The sequence below is a fragment of the Eulemur rufifrons genome, chromosome 24 (genome assembly GCF_041146395.1).
Source record: "Eulemur rufifrons isolate Redbay chromosome 24, OSU_ERuf_1, whole genome shotgun sequence".
In the NCBI taxonomy this organism is placed as follows: Eukaryota; Metazoa; Chordata; class Mammalia; order Primates; family Lemuridae; genus Eulemur; species Eulemur rufifrons.
The window spans coordinates 30,907,383-30,913,382 of record NC_091006.1 but is presented as its reverse complement, the minus strand read 5'-3'; positions in this window follow the sequence as shown (position 1 = coordinate 30,913,382).

The window sequence follows — 6,000 nt, the reverse complement described above, 5'->3', positions numbered from 1 at the left end:
CCACTGTGCCCCCTGTATAGACACATCTTTAAGTGATTAGAGCTGCATAGAAGAACCCATTTTTTTGTGTGTGTGTGCATGAGATCAACTCCAGGTGTATGAGCTGTAGCGTTAACATGGATGAATAGGTTGATATCAAAGCAGGAATAGCGCTATTAATCATGCCCTCTTTCCACTCCCAGAGTGGTACTGCTGCCATCTCAGTTCTCAAGAACGGATAAATTTCGCCATCCCATATTGCACAAATAGATTCAACCATTGTAGTTTTTTTTTTTTTTTTTTTTTTGGCATTTTTGTCTTTTTATAAGAGAACAAGAGTTGTTCTCAGATGCAGTTGAATCTTCATTTTGAGTTAGTGAAATAATACAATGATATCATAAAACTGCTTTGCTGGAATCTTCAGATTACTGGATTTTTAATGTGTATAATACTCCATTGTGTGGGTAGATTACATTCGTTTATCCATTCATCTGATGATGGATGTTTGGGTTGTTTCTGCCTTTCGGCTATTGTGAATAGTGCTTCAGCCAGATAGTTTCCCAGGTGCCCCTGGGATGCTATACACCGCAGGGTAGGGGCTGTGGCTCTCCACCAACACCCCATGGCAGCCACTGCGTTGGTTAGTTTTGAATACCCCAGCGAGATTTAAGAAATCTGAAAACCATATTATTACTTCTATTTTTAAGTTTTCTTTGGAGCATTGATAAATATATATCAATTCCTGCATGAGGAATGTTTCATCATAGTTTAGGGTCAGAAGCTTATCTAAAATTTTAATAGCTGTCCTTCTCTCAAATGTGGGTAAGAGAGGCAGGTAGGGAATAGTGGTGGTGACTCTCCGTTGTAAACAGGATTGTTTTGCTTTGGCCCTACATGTCTACTGGGAACCCTCTTCCTCCCTCCCCTACCACACCACACACACAGCACACAAAGTGACAGGGAAGGCCTGTCACAGTGCTATGCACATTGAAGAAGCTAAACAAATAGCTTGTCAAATCACTGCACGAAAGAATAAATGAATGCCTGAGCCCTAGGAGTAGCTGGACATTACATGTGACCAAAAAACAGCATAGAAGACGAAAGAAGATGATGGTAGGAGAAAGTAGGGAAGAGTAAGTGGCTTAAGATAAAGGAGAGTAAAGATTAGAGTCGGGTGCATTTGGAAGAAATTGAACTTACTTTAATTTAAGTTAGAATTAGATGTGATGTTTCAGATGGAAAGTTGCAAAGTAGCGCACAGATTGCCTGGGTCCCAAGATTATATGAGATCCTGGCATTTTTGGGAAGAAATGGAAGTCTTCATCCAGGATCCTCTATTCTTATGGGATAGTAGAAGTGGAAAATGGGAATCCCAAAGAGGAAAATATATGTTTTTAAAAGCTCAGATACATGATTCTTCTATAGAGAAAAGCCAGAAGCAGGAGAAGAGTATTTATTAGAGACAGAAAAGGTGAGAGAGGATGAATATCGTGGATAAGGAGCTGCAGTGGGCCCCTAGTATGACTCTGTGCTGAAGAATCTGGCCTGCCCAAAACATGCCTTATAACACGAGGGCTGTCCAGAAAGTATCCAGCCATTGTTAATACAAGGAGAACGGTTTGCATGACATCGATGTAACCCGGCAGCCAAGGCGAGTGGACTGTAATGCGCATGCGTGAACAATGACGCCGTCACTGTACTAGTCAGTGAGGCGCTAGACGCCGTTGAGTGAGCATGTGCACTGCATGGCCGTCACATTCAAAATGACCAAAGGAGTAGAGCAACGAACCTGCATCAAATTTTGTGTTAAGCTTGAACATTCCTCTGCAGAAACTAGTCGGATGATTCAGAAGGTTTTTGGGGACAATGCAATGAGTGCAGCAAAAATAAAAGTGTGGCACAAATGCTTCAAATGGTCGAGAATCTGTTGAAAGTGATCCGTGTTCTGGAAGGCCTGCAATAAGCAGAACACATGAGAATGTTGGACGCGTACGGGTTAGGTTAAGAGACGCTGGGAGAACTGTGTGAGGTCCCAAGGTGCCTACTTTGAAGGGGACTGAGGGATCATCATCCTATGTATAGTGTTTCTCGTATCTTGTATTGTCTTCAGTAAATGTCTCTCTCTGTCATATTACATGGCTGGATACTTTCTGGACAGACCTCGTATCTCAAATTTCAATCATTCGATCCACACTTCTTTGTATCTTTTTGGGTTCTCAGCGGGAGGCAGAGAACTGTCTTTTTTGCCTAGCAGCTGCCTCGGCAGAGCCCTGCTAACAGAGGTTGTGTGTTGTGTCTGGCATGGCCTGTTTGCCATTTTGCCATCATTTATTACCTTGTTGTAAAAAGAAACTTGTAAGGCTTTTAAAGTCAGATCCTTCTCATAATATTATCTGAATTAAAATAGATAGCGTAATAGCCCTATTTGTACCGACAACTTCTAAGAATCAAATAACTTACTTTTATTGGTAAGACTTTCATTCTCCTAAGGTTTTTGCGGTAGGATAAACTCATGATAACTGGGGAAAAGAGCAGATTGATTTCCTTGCAAGACAGATGTTGATATCAGTGTGCTGGGCCTGCAGTAACCGGTATCTTTTCAGATGGATACTTTCTTATTTGAAGGGAGAAAAGCATTGGTTTCCTGTGGTGAGAGTAATGAATGGTCAGTCCTCCTGTCTTTACCTTTGATTTTCTGTCTAAAATTGGATTTGCCTTGTCAGTGGAAGATGTAGGGTGTTTTCTCTATCTCAATATGTTGTGGTGTTAAGAATTACTGTTAGCACAGGTTGTATTTATTTCTTTTATACTTATAAAAGTTTCAGAATTGGAACATTTGGACCCATATAAAGTCTGAACTCTAGCTAAAGTTCATTGTATGAAAAATATAAATTATGTTTCTGTTTATACTTGAACTCTCATAAAATTTGAGACAGGGTCTCACTCTGCCACACAGGCTAGAGTGCGGTTGCACCATCATAGCTCACTGCAACCTCCAACTCCTGGGCTCAGGTAATCCTCTTGCCTCAGCCTCCCAAGTAGCTGCGTCTATGGGTGCATGCCACTAATTTTTTTAAAAAATAGAAATAGAGTCTTGCTGTTTTGCCCAAGCTTGTCTCAAACTCCTGACCTTAAGTGATCCTCATGCCTTGGTCTCCCAAAGTGCTGGGATTACAGGCATGAGCCACCCCGCATCTGGCCTCACAAATTATAAAGGTTTTCCATCTTGTGACATAAATACTTTCATTAAAACTTTGAGTGGATGAATGGATACCTACTTTTATATTGTATTTTATAGCATACCACAATTGTATTCCCTCCTAGTTTTTAACTTGAAGGCGATTTTTGTGGTTGTTAACACTAGTGAAAGACAGTTTATAGAAATGGAGGCTGATTTGCTTTAATGTCAGTGTTGCTTCATATCTGGTAATGAGCAAGAATAGAGAAGAAAATTTGCATTTGTTCCATCATATATATATTCTACTTTTCTCCTTTAAAAAGGTACAGCTTTGGCCAGGCGCAGTGGCTCACCCCTGTAATCTTACCACTTTGGGAGGCCGAGGTGGGAGGATCATTTGAGGCCGAGAGTTCGAGACCAGCCTGAGCAAGAGCGAGACCCTGCCTGAGCAAAAAATAGAAAAATTAGCAGGGTGTGGTGGCTGGTGCCTGTAGTCCCAGCTACTCTGGAGGCTGAGGCAGGATGATGGCTTGAGCCTAGGCATTTGAGATTGCAGCAAGCAGTGATGACACTACTGCACTCTAGCCTCAGGTGACAGAGTAAGACTCTGTCTCCAAAAAAAAAAATACAACTTTATTGAGATATAATTCACATACTGTAATATTATTCACATACTGTAATATTCATCCTCTTAAAGTATACAATTTTGTGGGTTTCAGTATATTCACAGAGTTGTCTAGCCATCACCACTAATTCCACACCATTTTCATCACCCTAAAAATAAACCATTAGTTGTCATTCCCAGTTACTCTCTCCCCCAGCTCCTGGCAACAACTAATCTACTTTCTGTCTCTATTGAATTAGCCTATTCTAGACATCTTATATAAACGGAATCATATCTCAATATGTGATCTTTTGTGTATACTGACTTCTTTCCTTTAGCATAATGTTTTTAAGTTTCATCTATGTTGTAGCATGTATTAGTGCTTCATTCCTTTTCATTGCTGAGTAATATTCCATGATGTGAATATACCACACTGTTTCCATTCACTAGTTAACGCACATTTGGGTTGTTTTCACTTTTTAACTATTAATAATGCTGCTATGAATATTTGTGTATAACTTTCTGTATGGACATATTTTTTGCATCTCTTGGGTATATACCTAGGAGTGGAATTGCTGGGTCTATGTTTAAGAAATTGCCAGACCATTTCCAAAGCAGCTGCATCATTTTACAGCTTATCAGCATCAGGCTTCCAATTTGTCTACATTCTTGCCAACACTTGTTATTATTAGTCTTTTTGATTTTAATCATTCTAGTGGGCGTAAGATGGTAACTTATTGTGGTTTTGATTTGTGTTTCCCAAATGGCTAATGATGTGGTTGTGCTTACTGGCTATTTGTATATCTTCTTTGGAAAAGTATCTATTCAGATCTTTTGCCCACTATTAAATTGGGCTATCTTTTTATTATCAAGTTGTAAGAGTTCTTGATATGTTCTAGAAACAAATCCCTTATCAGATATATGATTTGCAAATATTTTCCATTCTGTAGATCATCTTCTTACTTTCTTGATAGTGAACTTGAAGCACAAAAGTTTTAAATTGTGACACAGTGCAATGTTATCTATTTTTTTCTTTTGTCACTTTTGCTTTGGTGTCATATTTAAGAAACCACTGCCTAATCCACGGTCATGAAGATTTATGCCTGCGTTTTATTCTGAGAGCTTTATAGTTTTAGCCCTTACGTTTAGGTATTAGATCCATTTTGAGTTACTTTTTATATATGGTGTAAGGTAGGGCTCCAACGTCTTTCTTTTACATGTAGAGGTACAGTTGTCCCAGCACCATTTGTTGAAAAGACCGTTCTTTTCCCATTGAATTGTCTTGAAACCCTGTTGAAAATCAGTTTACCCTAAATGTGGGGTTTGTTTCTGAACTGTCAGTTGTATTCTGTTGATCTGTAACACATGTCTGTCCTTAATGCCAGTGCCATGCTGTCTTGATTAATTGTGGCTTTACTACTGTCCTTTTAATGTTCTCATCACAAAGTGGGGGGTGTTTCAGTTGTATACAGTGGAATTATCTGTCATTGGGTTAGGTTATAAAGCCAGTGGGAAAGGCACCAAACACACACAGATGAAATTTCCCTTGAAAACCCTTAGGAAGTTGTCATGTTGGAGATCAAGTGCTATTTTGCATTGGGTCAACACAGCCAGCTTTTTACCTAGTTGTTTCTTTAGTGGAGCAGCAGCTAAAGGAGTTGGCTTGCATTTAGAGGCTCTGCTCTATGCAATATACTTACCATTAACACTAGAATTTCAGTGCACATAGAAAATAGGCAAAGCAGATGCATGTTCCTTTCCCAAGCCCTCGCTGTGCATATGCTCATGACTGAATGCTGACAGAAGTGCTTACATTATTCATTTCAGTTGTTCCTGTCTCCCCCTCGTCTGTTCCTACTACTCTCTCCCCTTCGCCTACCCCCTCCCTCTACTTTCTTTCTCCTTTGTCTTTTCCCCCTCTTTCTTCCCTTTCTTTATTTCAGCTCCTTCTTACCTCCTGGCACATTTTGCTGAGTTTCTGTATGTTCAGCTGTGATATGAATTCTTACTGCAATTCCAAACAGATATTTAAATTTCATGAGAAAGGGAGCTGATAAGGAGAAAAAAACATTCAAAAGATCTCCTTACGAGGAATGTTTTCCTCCAAATTCATATGTTGAAGTCCTAACCCCCAGTATCTCAGAATGTGACTGTATTTGGAAATAGGGCCTTTAAAGAGGTCATTAAGACAAAATGAGGTCATATGGGTGGGCCATAATCCAGTATAACTCGTGTTCCA